We start from the raw sequence: 19,111 nt of genomic DNA on the forward strand, positions 1-19,111 counted from the left end.
TGACATAAGAACAAAGGAACCCATCCCCCCAGATCCCATTGTCCCCAACAAAAATCGTATTTTGACATCCTCGACGTTTGGAGATGAGCCTCTCCTCAGCTGCTGATGCTGACCGCAGGCTGGCCTGTTGCCCTAGGCCCGACCCAGGGGACTTGAGAAGGTTAATACCACAGTCAGAAGAACGCCCTGCCCCTGGAAAAGCACAGTTCTCGGGAAGGATGCGAACAGAGATAGGGACTCTGTGTGGATGCTGGCTGGGGCAGGTTGGACAAGCTGACGTGTGCTGTGAGTTAATTCTCAGGCTTACCGTGTCGCCCAGGCTAGCCCCAAACGTGTGCTCCCCCTGCCTCAGGCTCCCTTGCGCCGGGATTTATCAGTGGCTGCTACTACATCCGGCTTAGAAGTGGAGAGTCTAATGAAGGCTAAAGAGGTCCAGTTAAAGAGGACGGATGCTCAGCGAGCAGCCCTAAGCAGAAAGATTAGAAGATGCTGGCCAGAGACCCTTGCTGAAGGGAGCTCAGCTTTTGACGGCAAGGGCCTGCGGGCGAGAGCCTTTGCTGCTAGAATCGGGTCTCTTTGGAGGAGATACAAGCTGGAGTTCTGAACGCAGGAGCCAGGCTTGCCTGTTAAGTAGGGTGGGGCAGAACCTGCTGGTTGCTTACCGAGAGCCATTTTCTCCCTTTCCCTGGACACAACCGGATTTTAATGTGGCGATGCGCTCGGCTGAAAGATCAGGCAGCCACGCGGGTGGCTTGAGGCACCAAACCAGTAAGGTGTGAAGCAGATGTTTTGGAGTGAGTCTTCTGAAAGGACTTTGTAAGAGGGAGTAGACTGCTGACACACCTCTGCTGGCCCTTCTTTCTCCTGGGACAGGTAGATTAGGGGAGTAGCTGTGACTCTTGGTTGCCACACTGTGTCCTGAAATGATCTTGAAGTAGGATGTCGTATATGGATGGTGGGAGAAAAGACAGAAGCAGCCTGGAGCCGTGGTGACACTCTCGGTCCCAGACCAGACAGACACCAGTCCTCCCTGAGGGAGCCACGGCTTTCCTTGTTGAACCCCTGTTACTTCCTCATTTTTGGGTACCACAGATCTAGGAATCTTGGGGAAACTTTAAGGAGTGCGAAGTTGTGTCTATTTTGCCATGATTATTTGTTTAAGAGAAATAAACTGTAAGGATAAGGTGAGTTTAAATGGCCAAGTGTAATCTCTGAGTTGCAGCATAAAAAGGAATCAAAGCATTATGTCTGGGGTATTATGTACATATTGGACTTAAACAGAAAGCAAAAAGAGGCTCTGTCCTTTCATATATTTTAAGAAATCCATAGGCTTGGACCTCAGATAGGGCTGGAGATAATGCCTGGGCAAACCAACAAAGATCCATTTTGTGCATTCGAGCGTGCGTGCGTGCGTGCATGCGTGTGTGCTCATCACATCAGCTGAGCTGCCTTTCCTCCCCTCCTTCCCAGTCTTTTTTGAGATAGGATTTCACAATGTAGTCGAGGCTGACGTGAGCCTCACATCTTCCTGCCTCAGCCTCCAGAGTCCTGGGACGTTCACTCCTGGTTTCTGTCTCTTAGTCTACTGTGGGTGGTTCCAGAGTTTGCTCCCAGACTCTCTTTACTGATGATCACAGGATGGCTACAAGGTACACCAGTGGATTTGCATGTGTCCTCGTTCACGTACAGTTAGAGAAAACTGTCCCAGAAGTCCCTGGCACAGCGTTCCTGCCCAGGTAGGTAGGCATCTCTGATGTGTGACAAAACTTCTCCTCGGGAGATGCTATATGCCTTTCTATCACCCGAGATAGGGACTCCATCATAGACCAAAGTACGGGTGACATTGAAGTCACTTACAGGAATATGGGTGAGGGGCCACTTACAGGAACAGAATGACTCAAAGACAGCTGCACCACTAAGGCCCACCCCCAACGTGAGTGACAGCTCACAAAGCTGGGAAGCGGGACCATATTCACAGCCTGCAGGCAGCTCAACAGGTTGGAGTGTGCTTTCTGTGTGCCTCAGTGGGTCTAAACCTCTTCCAGGCAGCTGGTCTGGTCTGAGAGTCAGCTTTACAGTCTTGCTTGTCGACCGACCATCTTTGCGACTTTGGTGGTTGATTCCGGCAGGGAGGGGCGGAATGAAGCTGATCAGTTTCTAGGACTTCCTGAAGATATTTTGGGTTGCTTACCTTCATGTTTAAAGCACTTCCCTGCAGAATGGAATGTCTCAGTCTCGAGAGAAACTGTTAGGTAACAATCTTCAGACCATCACCTGGACTAGTGTGCTGCTGCTCATTGGTTGGCTGAAAAGTACCAAGTTCCTTATGGCGAATGGGAACTAGGTCACCCCCTCCCTGAGACAATTCTGGCAAGTATGGGGTCTTGCTAGAAAGAACAGAGGCGTGTGGGGAAGACACGGGGTGACGGCTATCTCTCGTGCTCACCTCATCAGATAATCTCATTTAGTTTTTTGTTTAGCTCGAGGCCAAAGTCTTCCAAACTTCGTCCTTACTAGTCGGAAGCCTGCAACCTACTGATTGAGATGAGGTGAGGCACCAGGTTTCCAGAGCACCTTCGCCTCTTTAACCTCCGTCCAAGAGCTCAGCCGCAGGAGTGGCTTGAGTTCTATGAGCCGTATCTCCACGGGGCTTGCCTGAGGTGACGGACGTGGCTGGAGAGGATGGACTCAGCATCAACCATTAGGAAGGACCCCTGCACTCGTACACGGGGCAGATACGCTCGTTATGAAGGTCAGAAAGTGAGTGTGAGGGCGTAGGATGGGTGAGTTTTGACAGCGATGAAGGAATGAGATTTGAGCTGGACGTAGGATGAGGGTCAACAGTCGTGCATCACTCAGCAAGGACCCCGAGGGCTTTTGTGAACCCGAGGAGAGGAGAATGAGGCGGATTGAGACCACATCTCTTTTGAGTCTCAGCTTGGCTGGGTTTGCTATCCTGGTGCTGGGTCCCACTGAATAGGAAGTCTCTTTGGGAGGAGAGGTAGTTAGCGGTTCTTAATGTGGGCACATGTGGGGGTGCTGTTAGGATGACAGGAAGCCGCGCTATAGAGATGGTTCAGTGGGTAAAGAGTTTGTGCAAGCATGAAGATTTGGGTTTGGTTCCCAGCGCTCATGCAGAAGTTGGGCATGGCAGTGTGCATTTTTTTTTTTTTTTTTTTTGATTTTTCGAGACAGGGTTTCTCTGTGTAGCTTTGCCCCTTTCCTGGAACTCACTCTGTAGACCAGGCTGGCCTCGAACTCACAGAGATCCGCCTGACTCTGCCTCCCGAGTGCTGGGATTAAAGGCGTGCAACACCACCACCTGGCGAAGTGTGCATTTGTAACCCCGGAGGAGCAAAATGTGTGTGTCCTCGGGGCTAGCTGAAAAGGTCAGCTCCAGGTTTAGTGAGAGGCCTTGTCTCAAAAAAAGAGGGGGGGGGGCTGGAGAGATGGCTCAGTGGTTAAGAGCACTGGCTGCTCTTCCAGAGGACCTGAGTTCGTTCTCAACACCCAATGGCAGCTCACAACTGTCTGTGACTCCAGTCCCAGGGGATCTAATGCTCTCTCTGGTTGCTGCCGGGACTGGGCATGCACGTAGTGCCCATGCAGGCAAAACACTCATCAAATAAAAATAAATTAAAAATATAAAAGGAGAGAGATATGAAGAGAGACAGCCGATGTTGGCCAGTAGCCTCCACATGTGCATGTACAGGCTAGGATAGACAAACACACACACACACACACACACACACACACACACACACACACACACACACACACGATGCTGAGAGTAAAATCTGTGATCCTTTTCCAACCCAGCTGCTCTCCTGACTCCACAACCACAACAGATTCTCAGGGGCATCAGTTTTTCACAACATGATTTCCCCCGCTACAAGAGTAGAAGACTAAGAGGTGAAGGGGACTCCTGAACAGCGGGGGCTTCCTCCCAGACCTTGGATTAGGCACAAACCACACCAAACACCTGTTTTCACAGAGAGATCTTTTATAAAGTAGGGAAGAAAAGTTAAAGTGACTGCGTTCTGACTCACACAGAAAAACAGAAGCAAATAACCTTGCAGGTGTAATTTTAAGAGCAGAAAAAGGGGAGATCTGTGTTAGGATAGACAGGATGGAGGTCTGTGTTAGGATAGACAGGATGGAGGTCTGTGTTAGGATAGACAGGATGGAGGTCTGTGTTAGGATAGACTAGGGTGGAGGTCTGTGTTAGGATAGACAGGATGAAGGTCTGTGTTAGGATAGACAGGATGGAGGTCTGTGTTAGGATAGACTAGGGTGGAGGTCTGTGTTAGGATAGACTAGAATGGAGGTCTGTGTTGGGATAGACTAGGGTGGAGGTCTGTGTTAGGATAGACTAGAATGGAGGTCTGTGTTAGGATAGACTAGGATGGAGATCTGTGTTAGGATAGACTAGGATGGAGGTCTGTGTTAGAATAGACTATCTATCTATCTATCTATCTATCTATCTATCTATCTATCTATCATCTATCTATCTACCTATCTATCTATCATTTATCTAAAACTATCTATCCATTTATCTATCATCAATATCTATCATTTATCTCTCTTTATAAATCCATGGAAGTCTGCTTAAGGAGTAGAAGGAATTTTACTTAAGGGGAAATTAATTAATTAATTAAATTAATATAAATTGGGGAAATACATTCATGAAATACAAAATAGGAGAATCTTCACAGGGTCCTGGAAAGCTGAGGTACAGTCCAGTGCTGTTCTGTCGCTGAGATGGTCTACATCATCCAGCCCAGGAGCAAAAGAAGAGGGCAGGGTATGAGCCTCTCAGGTCTTAAGGGTAGCCCCAAGCTATGCCCTAGGGGGAGGTACTTCAAGGTCATAGGTAGGTGGGACAGTTACCTGCTACATCTCTGGGGGGGGTGTTTCAAGGTCATAGATAGAACAGGTATCCACTACATCTATCTATCTATCTATCTATCTATCTATCTATCTATCTATCATCTATCTGTATATCTATGTATCATCTATGTATCTATCTAGCTACCCATCCATCCATCCACTTATTGGTTCTGTTTCTCTTGAAAATCTTAATACAGAAAGACAACCTCGAGGAAAATAACCCTTGGCCTTGATATAGTGAGTAACCAAGACACATGATACGATCTGTAGAGACTCCATTCACTCTAGAAGGAGGAAAGGAGATAAATGAGGATTCCAGAACATCCCAGGTACAATGTAGGCCCCACCACTCAAGAAAAAAAAAATTCAAAGGTCTGAGAAGATGGTACATTGGGTAACTTCACAGTGGTCTGACGTCAGCTCTCAAGTTTCCACATAAAAAGCTTGATGTTGTGGTTTGAGTGGGGGAGGGGGAGGGGCAGAGGACTGCGGACTTGATGTCCAGTTAGTCTAGCCAAAGCAGCAAGCTCCAGGTTCAAGAAGAGTCCTTATCTCAAAAAATGAGGTGGAGAACAATAGAGAGAAACATTGGACATTGATCTCTGGCCTCCACATGTGCACGTATGGGTGTATGCACCCCCCCATCACACACACACACACACACAGCAAGGACAATAACAACAACTACTACTACAATGGAAGAATTTCAGTTTTGAGACCGATGAGTTTGCACCTGGTTCCAGAGTGTCCTGGACCAATAGAATGCAACCTTACCACCAGGATAGGTTATATAGAGTAAAACCAAATATAATGTGGCTGTTGGCAGTGGTCAGTGGTCATGTCAGAAATGTTTCAGACATGGCCCTTCTGGCCTCCTTCGGAGCCAAGTAGTTCATTACCATAAGCAGCAGTCCTCCGGGCTTGATTCTCTGGCTGGTTGGTAACAGACAGCCTGGGTGAGCAGAGCTTAGCCTCACTGCTTAGGCGACATCTATGGTGGTTTGAATGAGAGTAGTTCCTGCTGTGGGATGTTCTGTATGTCAAATCTGTTGCTCTGATTGGTCAATAAATAAAACATTGATTGGCCAGTGGCTAGGCAGGAAGTATAGGCGGGACTAACAGAGAGGAGAATTAAGGGAACAGGAAGGGAAAGGGAGACACTCCCAGCCACAGCCATGACAAGAAGCATGTGAAGATGCTGGGTAAGCCACAAGCCACATGGCAAGGTATAGATTTATGGAAATGGATTAATTTAAGCTATAAGAACAGTTAGCAAGAAGCCTGCCACAGCCATATAGTTTGTAAGCAATATAAGTCTCTGTGTTTACTTGGTTGAGTCTGAGCGGCTGTGTGACTGGCGGGTGACAAAGATTTGTCCTGACTGTGGGCAAGGCAGGAAAACTCTAGCTACAGGTTCCCATAGGTTTATATATTTGAATGTGTGGTCTCCAGTTGGTGGAACTGTTTGGGAAGGATTAGGAGGTGTGACCTTGTTGAAGGAGGTGTGTCACTGGGGGTGGGCTTTGAGGTTTCAAAAGTCCCTGCCATTCCCAGTTATCTCTGTCTCTCTGCCTTCTGGTTGTGGCTCAGATGTGAGCTCTCGGCTACTGCTCCGGTGCCATGTCTGCCAGCCTGTTGCCATGCTTCTCACCATGATGGTCTTGGACACACGCTCTAAAATTGTAAGCAAGCCCCCAAATAAACATTTTCTTTTAGAAGTTGTCTTGGTCACAGTGTCTCTTCACAGAAATAGAACAGTAACTATACAGTCTCCTAGAGAGGGCCTCTTGAGAGCAGCAAGCTTGAGAGATGCCAAGGAGGAGCTCCTCAGAACTGTACCCCTAAACTTGAGCTTACTTCTCAGTGATGTCCAGACTTGAGGAGAAGAGGATACAATGAAAAACATAAATGAAACACTCATTACTCGCCAGGAAGTGGTAGGATTCTTTCTGTTACCACAATGCTACCATTTGCTGTTACTCCAAGTAAGCGATTAGTGGGTTTCAATTTTAAAATAAATACGCCAACCGAGCCGCTGACCCGTCACTAAAGTGGCTCTTGTCATCATACTCAATCGCTGCCTGGTAGGCAGATCATTCTCCTCCGAAAACCCGTCCTCAGCTGCTGGCAGCGGCTCACACTGCCTGCTTAAATTTGTCTGTTAATGGATGGTTGGACTGCAACTTTTTTATCTTTGACTGGTAAGCAGTGGCAGGCAATTCAGGACTGAAAAAAAAAAAAGTGATGTTTACAGCTTACTTTTTTTCTTCCTGGGAACAGAGGACCCTTGACAGGAAACACATGTAATATGGACTGACCTTCAGAATTGTTTTAATTTCAATTTGAATGATTTCGAATTAAACATTTTTTGATAAGATTAATTTTAATGTTTTTTTTTTTTTTAAATTGGAGTGTTCATTTGGGTGAAGAAGGATGAGAAAAACCCCTTCTGCAGAGGAGATGACCCCAAGTGGCTGTGGTGCTGTATGCCACTGCCCTGCGGTCTTCTGAGTCTAAAGCGAGCTCACAGTGGTCATCACCGCTCACAGCATCATGCTGCCTTTCTGACTCCCGGTTGGGAAAACACAGCTGTGATAAAAGGGCCTCCACGCTGGCATCTTCAGTGGTCCCCCAGGCAGTAGGGACATCTGACAGAGCCGCTCCACAGTTTGGGGCCGCTTCATAGGCTGGCCGTCTTTATACGTCAGGATTTGTCTCGAGCGCCTTTATCAGCCTGCAGGTCTCCTGAGGGTTCGTCAGGCTTGTCATGTCTCAGACGGTGAGGATCAGAAGCGAAGAGTCACAAAAATAGAGAACATTAGTGTCTGGTGCTCTAAGATATTGACTGTATCGTTATGTATACAGTTTCTCAACATGCATTCAGTCCAAACATACACAAGCCATCCTGAGCACAGGAAGTGACTTTTTCTCCTTCACTGTTTCACGCTCATTTGTGTGTGCATAAACACACGCACCTCTACCCACCAAGCCATCTCTCAGCTCCTACATTTAAAGATGAAAACTACTCACACACCTGTTCCAGGGTAGTGTGTAAGAATTATGCAGCCCACTTGTGCTAGTCCGTTTGTGCTGCCATGACAGAATATCAGAGTCTGGGGTGTCTATAAAGAACAAAAACTGTCTGGCAGGATTCCCAGAACCTACTTCCAGATGGAAGGAGAGGGCTGACTCCACAGAACTGTCCTCTGACCTCCACATAGACAATATGCATGCACGCAATAATGCATAATGATGATATAGTTTTAAAAGAATTCATTAGGCTCCTGGTTCTGGAGACGGAGAAGAGCAGGCTATGCAGGCCGCAGCTTAGGGCCTTCCTGGAGCGTGATACACACTGAAGGCCTCCTGAAACAAGAGAGCCGACCTAACACAACAGTGGTCACGGGAGTGGGCGTGTTAAAAGTTCCCTAAAAGTCCTTGTAATACCTCCCTTTTGTTTGTGTTTTTGAGACAGGGTCTCACTCTGTAAGCCCAGGCTGGACTCAGACTTACTAACTCACCCAGCCTGGCCTTGAACTCAGAATCTTCCTGCTTCAGCCTCCTGAGGCCTGGGGTTTCAGCTCTGATGACCCCCTGGACACTGTTGCACTAGGCATTAAGTTCCCAGTGCGTGAATGCTGGGGGCACATGGCAACCACGGGACCATCTCTATCCCGAGAATAGCCCTTTGTCCCCCTCGGTGAGGGAGCAGGGTATCCAGACGGAAAGAAGGAAGCAGGGAAGCCAGAGAACGAGGCTGGGATGTGAGGAGACACCCCAGAGCATGCCCAAATCAAGTGGGTACTCCTATTGAGCAATCCTGCAAAGGCCCTGAGCTTGAATTAAAGACAGAAACATAGACAGCCTTGGAGGGCATTGTAAGTGTCACTGTTTATGTTGTTTCAGAGATGAGGAAGAAACACTCTCCCAGACATTTCAGCCTGGGAAAATACAGTCTTTGAAGCAGCTCAGGGGCTTCTCGGCTGTGGCCTGCCACTTTGAAGTTCCTAAGTCATTCTCCTGAGGAAACTGGGAGGCTCCGAGTGGTTGAAGCCAAAGTTCCATGGAACCGAAAGCCAAGTGGCTCCTGGCAGGAAGCTCGGCTGAGGCGGCTGAGGCGCTGTGGTCGGTTGGAAACCTCTCAGTATGGGCTGTGCTTCAGCCGAAGGGTCAGATTCAGACAAGGAGGGAGCGGGGATGAAGCCTGGGACAAGCAGAGAGACGGCCTTGAAAGGAGGTGGGGGTCACCATGGAGGGTTTCAAACTCACCAAGGCTTTTCTGCTGAGGGGAGGGTGAGGGCACTGGCCTAGAGAACAGGCCGCAGAGAGCCCTAGCCTTGTGGTTTTAATTACCCAGTTAGTCATTGGTTCACTGTCATCCAACTTTAATAAGCTCGGCTGGGGCCTTCGAGAGGAAAAAAAAAAATCACCCAAGCTTATTTGTGTTTTGCCACCGTGGGCCCCGTAGCAGCTTGAGGTGGGATCCTCCAAGGCCACAAGGAGGGGTTAGGGACCCGGGATGGCTTATCTTTTCTATCTTTGGAACTGTGGTCTTGAGCGCATGACATCAGGCACTAGCCTATCCAGTTAGGCTGGAAAATTTTCAGAGCCCACAGTTTATAAACTGCTCAGGGCGAGGTTTCCGAGCACAGGGCCTCTGAAGGCAGACTCCAGATTGTCAAGCCCTGAAGGAGGGTGGTGCAGGTGGGGGGCCGGGACCCTGATGGCCGCTGGATTGTTCACCCAGGAAGCAGCAGAGCCCCCATGGTCCCCAAACCCCTGCCAATGCCTGGAGAGGAATGAGTGTGCCCGGCTGGCGCCCTCGGGGGTAGAAATAGGCAGGGTTTTGTGCCCCCGACCTGGGAGCAAAGCCCGAGTTCAGTGTGCACAGCTCCAGCTTCCGTGTTGAGAGAAACCTGATCCTCCGGGCCAGAACAGTCTGCCCCTTGTGCTTTTCACCGCAGGGGTGTCCTGCTCCTGGCTGGCTCAGCTCGGTCTCCTGGCTTCAGCTTCCCTCCTGAGCACCTGACGACTCTTGAATGTACTGTGACTCGCTGCTATTCTATCTGTCTGAGCTTTCCTTTCCGGTGCTTCACCGTAGCCGCCGTGACCCAGCTCCCCCGTAAGACTTTGCACGCCAAGGCTGCCAGGCTAGCAGGAGAGGAGACCCCCAATCCATCTGTCAGCATTTGAATCGTTTCATGCACACGGAAGCCTCTGGGCCACCTGGGCTACTTTCGCTTCCTTGAACTGTGCAAACCGAAGACACCGGTTGGGGTGCCTCTTGTCTCCTTCACCCGCGCATGTCAGGAGCTCGCCACACGGGTTTCTCTCCAGGAGGCCACCTTTGCAGAGGCTTCCTGAAGCTCCAGCCAACTTCCTGTTGTCTTCACATTCTGTTTGCCTGGGTTCTTAAGGTGTTTCAGTCCCGTAAAAAGCGTAAAGGCGCCGGGCGGTGGTGCATGTACTCTGGAGACTGAAGTGGGGCCAGTGTGGGGTACATTGGGAGATCCTGCCGTGAAAAAACACGAACAAAACTTCAATCAATCAAACAAACAAAAACAACGACAGGAAAACAGTCCTGCATACGACTTTTTGCTGGCTCCTGGGCGTCAAATTGCACTGGATGCACAAGGTCCCCAAGAGTGCTCTGGAGGAGACCGTGTTTACTTGAGTCATGCAAGGTGAATTCCGTCTAACAGGAGTCCCCACTTTGCCCACACCCCCCACACCCCACCACCACCACCAAAGAATCCCACTATCAATTAAATTTACGAATCTGCATACCCATCCCACTCTTTGTGATTCGAAACACATATTTATATAACGAAGGTTCTGAAGAGTCTTATAGCAACTCCTGGTCTCCTTTGGAAGCCACCATTTCCTAAACCCAGCATGATTCTGACCACAATTCTTTTCATTTAATACCTATTTATAACCCCAAAGACCTAATTAATGTCTGTTGGACTGTATTTTAGGAAATTATCTAGCAGTAATTTTCAAACTAAGGAGGCACCTAATCCTTTAGGAGTGTGTTTAGGACATAAGTGCCATTTTGGGTTGTCACAAATCTTGTGAAGTGCTATTGGCGTTTAGTGTGTGTGTGTGTGCTTTGTGGTAGACTGGGGAGCGGGATTAGATATGCACTCAGCATTGGGTTTTGAAGGGCTCTTGCTCTCCTGCTCCCCCCCCCACTCTCCATTCCCCAGTTCCTGGAGAGTGTCCACTTTGGGGTTTTGTGGGTCTGAGCCCATTTGGAGTTGGCAGATGCAACCACACAGCTTCGGTCTGTGGCTTCATCTCTTCTGGAGGAGGAAAAAAAAAAGGGTGTGGTTCAACTGGTCCCTGGGGAATGCTGGGGAAGCTACTTTATTATTTTAAAAAACAACATTTGCCTCTCACAGTGGAAAAGAAGAAGCCCGTGGCTTTAGCCTTAGAGAAAACACCTTGGTACCTCGCCAAGGTCAGGAGACTGGAGACCAACCTTGAGAACAGAGTGGACCTTCCCATCTCCCCAGAGTGAGGCGACAGCCGCAGAGGAGAGGCCCCCCGAACACACCAAATTTGCAGCCCAAACTCGCTTGACTATGCATCCCTTCTTGCATCAAAACAGAGGAGGCTCCTGGCAACTGGCAAATGTGCCCAAAGAGGCAGCGTGTGTTTTATGAAAACAAAGAGAGCCTCCCAGGCAGCGGCCCGGGGCTGGGGGTGGACCTCAGGCCCAGGAGCCCTAGCACGACGGACAGGGCAGCCCAAGTAGCCTAGCAGCTGCAGGGTCCCCGCGGGGCAGCCGCGGGACACAGGTGCAGTTTAGCTTTGGACTCTGGAACAGGATGCTGGGGAGGAAGTGCTCAGTCAGCCTGCCTGCGACTCGGTTCCTGCTTTCAACTGAGGAAGTCTGCTGCCACAGAGCTCAGATCAGGAGGGCAGCCCAGGGATTGTTGGCGCGTGGTTTATTTGGATGCTTGCCCCTCTTTGCTTCCTTCCCTTAGCAGGATGTGTGGGGCAAGGGAAGCGAAGCCCCTTTATATTAAAAACAAACAAACAAACAAAAAACCTTTAGAGCAGATTTTACAGACCCAGACACTGAGCGGCTAGAGAACAGATTTTAGTTACAGTACTCCTTGGGCATGAGGCTTCCCACCGTCGCCACGGTTTCCCCTTTAAAAGCACCCACGGAAGCAAAATTTTGTTGATTTTTCCCAGTGTTCAAAGTTACATCTGGTCCTGGTGGTGCACACCTGTAATCCCGGCGCGAGGGAGGCTGCAGCAGGTAGCTCAGGAGTCCGACCGAGGCTAAGCTGGACTACACAGAGAAGTACTGTCAAAAACAACCGAAACAAAAAAAATCCCCAGAACTGTAAATACTAAAGGGAACTGGAAAAGGCCCTCTCAGTAACTGCCTGTTTTAATTAAACAGTAATTAAACGTTACTGCCTGTCAGGACCATTGGACAGTGTGCCTGGCCCTCCAGCAGAAGGTAACTTCAAATTGCTGTTCTTAGGAACTAGAGCCTACACATCTATGACAAGATTAGATGACCCTGACTGGAGATGAGAGACTGGGAGTCAGACTCCCTGGTGCAGACAGATAAGGAGAGAGGTCACGGCTAGGTCATAAAGGTGCTGAATTTCCAAGAAAACCAGCTTCTTCAAGCCTGGCAGCTTTTGGCTCCCACCAGCTGGCCCCCTGCTGATGGACTAGTTCAACAAGTTCATGACCAGATCGGGACATGTCATGCGGCAGTTTCCCGCCAATCAACCATCCTTTATGTCTTCAAACTGACCAACCCTGAAGGAGGAGGATGAAACACTTCAGAGGTTTTAAAACCCACAGCCCTCCAGAAGAGACTGCATTTTCCACCTTCCCGAGAGTCCCCTCTCTGGTTGGCTGAGGGCCCTGTTCTGTGTGTATCCGCTGCCTGTGTGTCTCCTCACCTCCAATGGACGCCTTTCTTCAACTCTGTTTGGGATTTCTCGGCTGCTACCTGTTGCATTGCTTTTGAATTCTTTTTTTTTTTTTTTTTTTTTTTTTTTTGGTTTTTCGAGACAGGGTTTCTCTGCGTAGTTTTGCGCCTTTCCTGGAACTCACTTGGTAGCCCAGGCTGGCCTTGAACTCACAGAGATCCGCCTGCCTCTGCCTCCCGAGTGCTGGGATTAAAGGCGTGCGCCACCACCGCCCGGCCCTGCTTTTGAATTCTTTAACTGGCCTGCAGCACGAATCCTAATTGGTCTTAATAATAAAAACCTGAAGCCGGATAAGGGGGTAAATGCTGAAAGATCAGTAAAGGAGCCAGGCTGAGAGGGAGCCGAGTTCCAGTCTCCTCCCGCTTTATATTCCTGTCTCCACCTTATCACTTCCTGTCTTCACCTCCTCAGTCCTGGGATTAAAGGCATGAGATCCCAAATGCTGGGTTCAAAGGTGTGTGTCACCACTGCCTGGCTCTGTTTCTCTTTCAGACTGGATTAATCTTGTGTAGCCCAGGGTGGCCTTGAACTCACAGAGATCCTCTGCCTCCCGAGTGCTGGGATTAAAGGTGTGTGCCACCACCGCCTGGCTAACTAGTGGTTTAGCTCCACACTCTGATCTTCAGACAAGCTTTATTTGTTAGATCACAAACAAAGTATCACCACACTGGCCGAGAAAACAGACCTGATCAAGACCCCCTCAGACTGTACCATTTCCAGACCCCTAGACTGTACCATGTCCAGACACTCAGACTATATCAGACGTTTAAAATGTAAATGACTTCTCTGTTCAATAGAAATGCAAATCACATTTGTCAAGTATGGGGGGGGGGAAGCCCCCCCATACATAACCCTAAAGGTTACAGTTTTGGGGCTCCCCTGGACTTTAGTCATATTTAAATGTTAACTTTGCAGCTCAGTTCAGCTCTCCTCTTTGTTCTCTGAGTGCATATTTACCCCTCCTCGTATTTTGTCCTGTGCTTGCCACCGTAGATTCTCTAATAAATGAGTGACATGAATCCTTTTCATACCACCTCTAGTCAAGACCCGTGTTCCTCCTCCCCTCTAGACCCCAGCCCTCTACCCCAGCATGGCATGCACACGGAACACCCATCGTTGACTCTCTGACCTGAGCGGGTGCCTCTGGAGCATCCTCTCGACAGCAGCAGGACCTGGGGCCATTCATGCCCCACCTTTACAGCATAGAGGAGATCTCCAACTCAGAAGTAAGCTAGAACATGCCGGTATGAGAACTCAACAAGCCTCTCCAAGTCATCTCCCGCCTGCCCGGCCCCCCGCATATTTTATTAATGTCATATCCATGGTCTGAGGCTGGGGTCTTGACCCTCAGAATGCCTGCTGTGTCCTCAGCTCTGTTAGGAGCCTCTGCTACCCAACTCCCTCCCATTCCCATGACTCCTAAGGCTGATCGACCTGCGGCTGTGTCCTAGCTGGCTGTTCCTAGTTGCAGAGCTCACATAGGAAGGCTCAACCTAACCGGTCCACAGAGAGCCCTGCCTTGGCAAATTTAACACGGAGACTTTCAGCGAGTACAAGAGAGAGATGGAGCACTGGTGGTCAGGGGTCAACAGATAGATAAATAGTCAGAACGGAAGAGCCAAGGAGCCCCATGACGGAGCAAGGAAGAGCTGCTGGGCTGGACAGGGGATAAAGTGGCTGTATTTATTTATTTAGACAGGGTCTCGTTATGGACCCTGGGCAATTCTCCTGCTTTAGCTTCCTGAGTGCGGGAATCACAGACACGTGCCAGACACGTGCCAGCACAGCTGACTCAGCTGTTTATTTTATGGGCTGGGAATTGAACCCAGGGCCTTGCACATACAGCAGAGTGCGCTGATGCCGCCACACCCCAGCACTTGCTTTTTAGAGAGCTATTTGAACTGGGAAGGCTCTGGGTTCCGGAGCTCCATTCTGGGCTGCCAGGCAGCATCCGCTGCTCCCAACTGGCCACCCTGTGTGGCGTTCCCCCGGTGTCTGCTGTACTCATCATTGGTTTATTACCCAAATGTGGTCTAAAGGGACCCCACAGTTCCTGAGTTAGCCTTCAAAGGGACCCCAAATTTCTGAGTTAGCCTTCAAAGGGACCCCACAGTTTCTGAGTTAGCCTTCAAAGGGACCCCACAATTTCCTGAGAACTATTGGCATGTGTTTACTTCTTCTAACAAAAACCTCTTGACTCACCCTTTCTAAAAACTTAATAATTAAGTAATAATAGGTTAACCATTATATAAATAATGAAAAGTACATCACACTGTTGACAGGAATGTAAATTGGTCTAGGTATTATGAAAAACAATACATGAGTTCCTTTAAAAATCTACAACTATAAAAGCTGTGTGATCCAGCAACACCATTCATGGATATATGTCCAAAGGAAGTGAAATGGATGTGTGGAAAGGCACACCCGAACGCCCGTGTACACTGGAGCACCATGGAATCAGCCCATGGTGAGCACTAACACACCTGAACGCCCGTGTACACTGGAGCACCATGGAATCAGCCCATGGTGAGCACTAACAGGTGAATGCCTAAGGACGAAGTGCAGTCAGGGGTGTGGCTCAGTGGTCGAACATTTGCTTAATATGTTCAAGGCCCCGGGTTCAATCCCCAGTACCCCAGACCAAGAACAAAGAAGAAAATACGGTCTATCCATTTACTCCTCAGCCAAAAGAGAAAAGAGGTCCTGCCATATGCAGAAACCATGCATGGGTGGAAGCAGGGGAACGTGATGGTGGGGAAATGAGGTACAGAAAGACCATGCGTGCTCTCGTTAGAGTTGGATGCTTTAAAGAGGTTGTCTTAGAAGTGGAGAGTAGATGGGGCCACAAGAGTCTGGGAGGGGTGCAGGGGGGAGGAGTGGGGAGGGAAAGAAGGGGAGACCCTATTAACGGGCACAGGGGAGTAATCTGATAGAGAATTACTTATAACATTCTAGAACAGAGTTGTTAACTATGGTTAAATGCAATTAATTAAATACTCCAAAATTGTTAGGAGAATGATTATTTTAAGACAGGGTCTCATGTAGTCCAGGGTGGCCTGAAACTCACTGTGTAGCAGAGGCTAGCCTCAAATTCCTGGTCCTCCTAGGTCTTGGGATCACAGACCAGACTCCATCACATCTGATTATGTGATGTTGGGGATCAAACCCAGGGCTTCCTACAGGCCAGGTAGGAGACACGTTCCCACCCCTTCCTCAAGGATTTTCTAGGAAAAAATACGTTTCTTTGGTTAGACCAATTCATGTTTGATCATTCATTCACTTTTACCATTAGCACATCGCAGATTTAAGATAAGTAAGGCAGAGCTGGGCGTGGTGGCGCGCACCTTTAATCCCAGCACTCGGGAGGCAGAGGCAGGCGGATCTCTGTGAGTTCGAGGCCAGCCTGGGCTACCAAGTGAGTTCCAGTAATGGTGCAAAGCTACACAGAGAAACACTGTCTCAAAAAAACAAAACAAAAACAACAAAAACAAAAAAAGATAAGTAAGGCAGTGTTTAAACTTCGAAGAAGCTCTCAATCCCGCAAGCACAGGGAGAGGAGGGTGGAGTTTGTGCAGGGGTGAAGTGTGAGGGTGGGTGCTGTGTCCATTGGTAGGCGGGGATGGGACCCTGGGCTGTCCTGGGCGGGGTGAGAAGGAACTCCACACTTGGGCTGACAGCCTTTCTCCTCTGGTGTTCATAGCTCTGGCCAGGAACCTCACATAACCAAAGCCATATGTTCAACTTGGATTAATTAACTGGCAGCCTCAGCCAAAATTTGGTGCTCCTTCTGATGGTTTGTGTGTGTGTTGGTAATGCCTTTATAGTTTTGTCTTTAAATATTTGTTAATGTAAGTTGTTTTATTTAACCCTATGGTATATTCTATTTGTGTGTAAAATTTAAACGTTGAGAGACTTCTGGTCCCAATTTTTTTAAATGAGGACTATTTGTGGTCTTTTCCATGAGGACATAACTTCGCTCCTCTAAGTTGGCCTCAAAGGCTACTCAGCTTTGATTTTAATGGGAGGTGACTGTAAATTTTGTGGGGGGTTTTCTTGATAGATTTTATATAACCTAGACCGACTTCAGACCTACTCCGCAGTCAAGGACAGCCTTCAACTACCGGTCTCCATGTCTCTCAAACACTATTTAGTGCCACACAGAGTGCTGACGGCGCTCTTAACTCCGGATGCATAAGAAAAGTGTGTGGTAAATGGAAAGTACCAATTCTTGCTTGTCACCCACTAAACTTCAGCTAAAACAAAGTCCCTGCCTTGCTTCTAGTCCCGAGTGTCCCGGCACCCAGAGTAGCAAGGCTCTGAGGAAGGAAGGACCCTTTTCTAGAGATGGGTATCCCAGGGGCTACCCCCAATGCAGCAGTCAGGCTGTGTGCAGGCAAACCCAACTGTGCACTCTAGGCGGTGGTGCCCTGCAGGGGCAACGGTACCATGGGCTGGCCCATTTCCCTCTCCCACAAAGATCACCGCCAGTGCTGGTGATAGAATGGCGGGTTTGGTCATTTTTATTTGGTGTGGGGGCTATAAGTTGCTACGGTCGTTATAGTGAGGAAGAGCTCCTGGGATTTTTGGTGAGGTCTGTTTCAGCTTCTGCTTGCTTATTTGTTTGTTTGTTTATGTTGGATACAAGGCCCCACTGTGCCGTCTAGGCAATCCTCCTGCCTCAGCCTCCCGAGTGCTGTGATTACAGGTGTGTGCTGTGACTCCCGATTTCAGCTTCTTTTGTAACGCACACAGGGACAACGTCTACTCCCAGGCATTGAGTGTGCAAGGGCCAGCTATGTTTCCAGAGGTTGTTTTGGTTATGATTTCCTGCAGGGAGCAGAGATTCCTCCTGGTCCTCAAACTGTACACTTAGGCCAGGCATCCTTCAGACACAAGCAGGGCTCTCCTGGTTGTGCAGCACCAGAATTTTCCTTGGGATGGGCCGGCCATCCAGGCCTATCTCTGAAGCAAGGTGGGGTAGGGCCATGCTGACCCATGAGTTCCTTGACCTCCTTGTTTTAACTTCTTTCTTTGTTGATGGAGCACCAGACAAAAGCTCCTTAGGTAGGAACAGTTTATTTTGCCTCCCAGTTTGAAGGTTCAGTTAGTTACCAGGAAGTCATGGCTGCGGGTCACATTGTATCCAGTCAGGTATCAAAGAAAGATGAATGGTGGGGCCCTGTTTACCCTCTTCCTTTTTATTGGGCCTGGCAATCCGGCTCACAAAATTGGACCACCCACATTTAGGGTGGGTGCTCCCACCCCTATTAACCCAAACTAGAAAATCTCCCACCTGCCTGGAAGTGTATCTCCTAAATGATTCTGGATCTTGTCTAATTGACAGTCACTATTAACTGCCACACACACCCTGAGGCTGAGCAGGCGAGAGTCCACATCACCTGGTCTGTGAGGGCCAGGCTTTCCTTTGAATTCACCAGGTACCAGCTCACATACCCTCTCTAGCCAATTTTTTATACCCAGCCCTATACCTGGGAGCTTTTTTTTTTCCTCTCATGATTTCAAGAAAGAAACAGGACTCAAGTAACATTCCTCTATTTCTAATTAATATTAATTAACATAATAATAATTAATAGTATTATAGTATAATATAGTTAATCAAACCAGCCTTTTTCTGATGTTCTGCCCTCCTCTATGGCAAGGGGCCCCAGCCTTAGCATCGTCCTTGCTACCCAGATCCTATTAGCACTCAGTGGGGACAAAAGGGATCCTTACCCTTAACCCCTGCATCTTTCCTCCCTTTCCAGCTCCCTTCCTTCCGTCTCAGGTGTATTTCTGTATCCAGTAGAGGTACTGAATTAGTGAGCGAGGCAGGTTTACCTTCTGGGCCAGATTGAAGAAAGGCAGGTGTCTCTGGTTGGATTGGAGGGGGAGGGGGAGGGGTGCTGCTGAAAAGGGAGCTCACTCCTAGGAGCACTTAGAGCTCTGGTGGAGGACCCAGTTCCTATGCCCAGCACCCACATCACGTGTCTCCCAATGGCCCATAGCTCCAGTTCTAGGGGATCGGATGCCCTCTTCTGGTCTCCCTAGGTGCCTGCACACATGTGGTGCATATACAGATATGCAGACACATACACATACATGTAAATAAAAATAATTTAAAAATTTTTTAAAGAAACCTTTGTTTTGACTGCTCAGCATTTTCCTCCCCCCCCCCCACTTCTTTTCACATCATCATCCTTCTTCTACTTACATGCACTTGTCTGTGCTGGTTTCTATTGCTGTGAAGAGACACC

This window comes from Peromyscus leucopus, chromosome 14, assembly GCF_004664715.2.
Source record: "Peromyscus leucopus breed LL Stock chromosome 14, UCI_PerLeu_2.1, whole genome shotgun sequence".
NCBI classification, from domain to species: Eukaryota; Metazoa; Chordata; class Mammalia; order Rodentia; family Cricetidae; genus Peromyscus; species Peromyscus leucopus.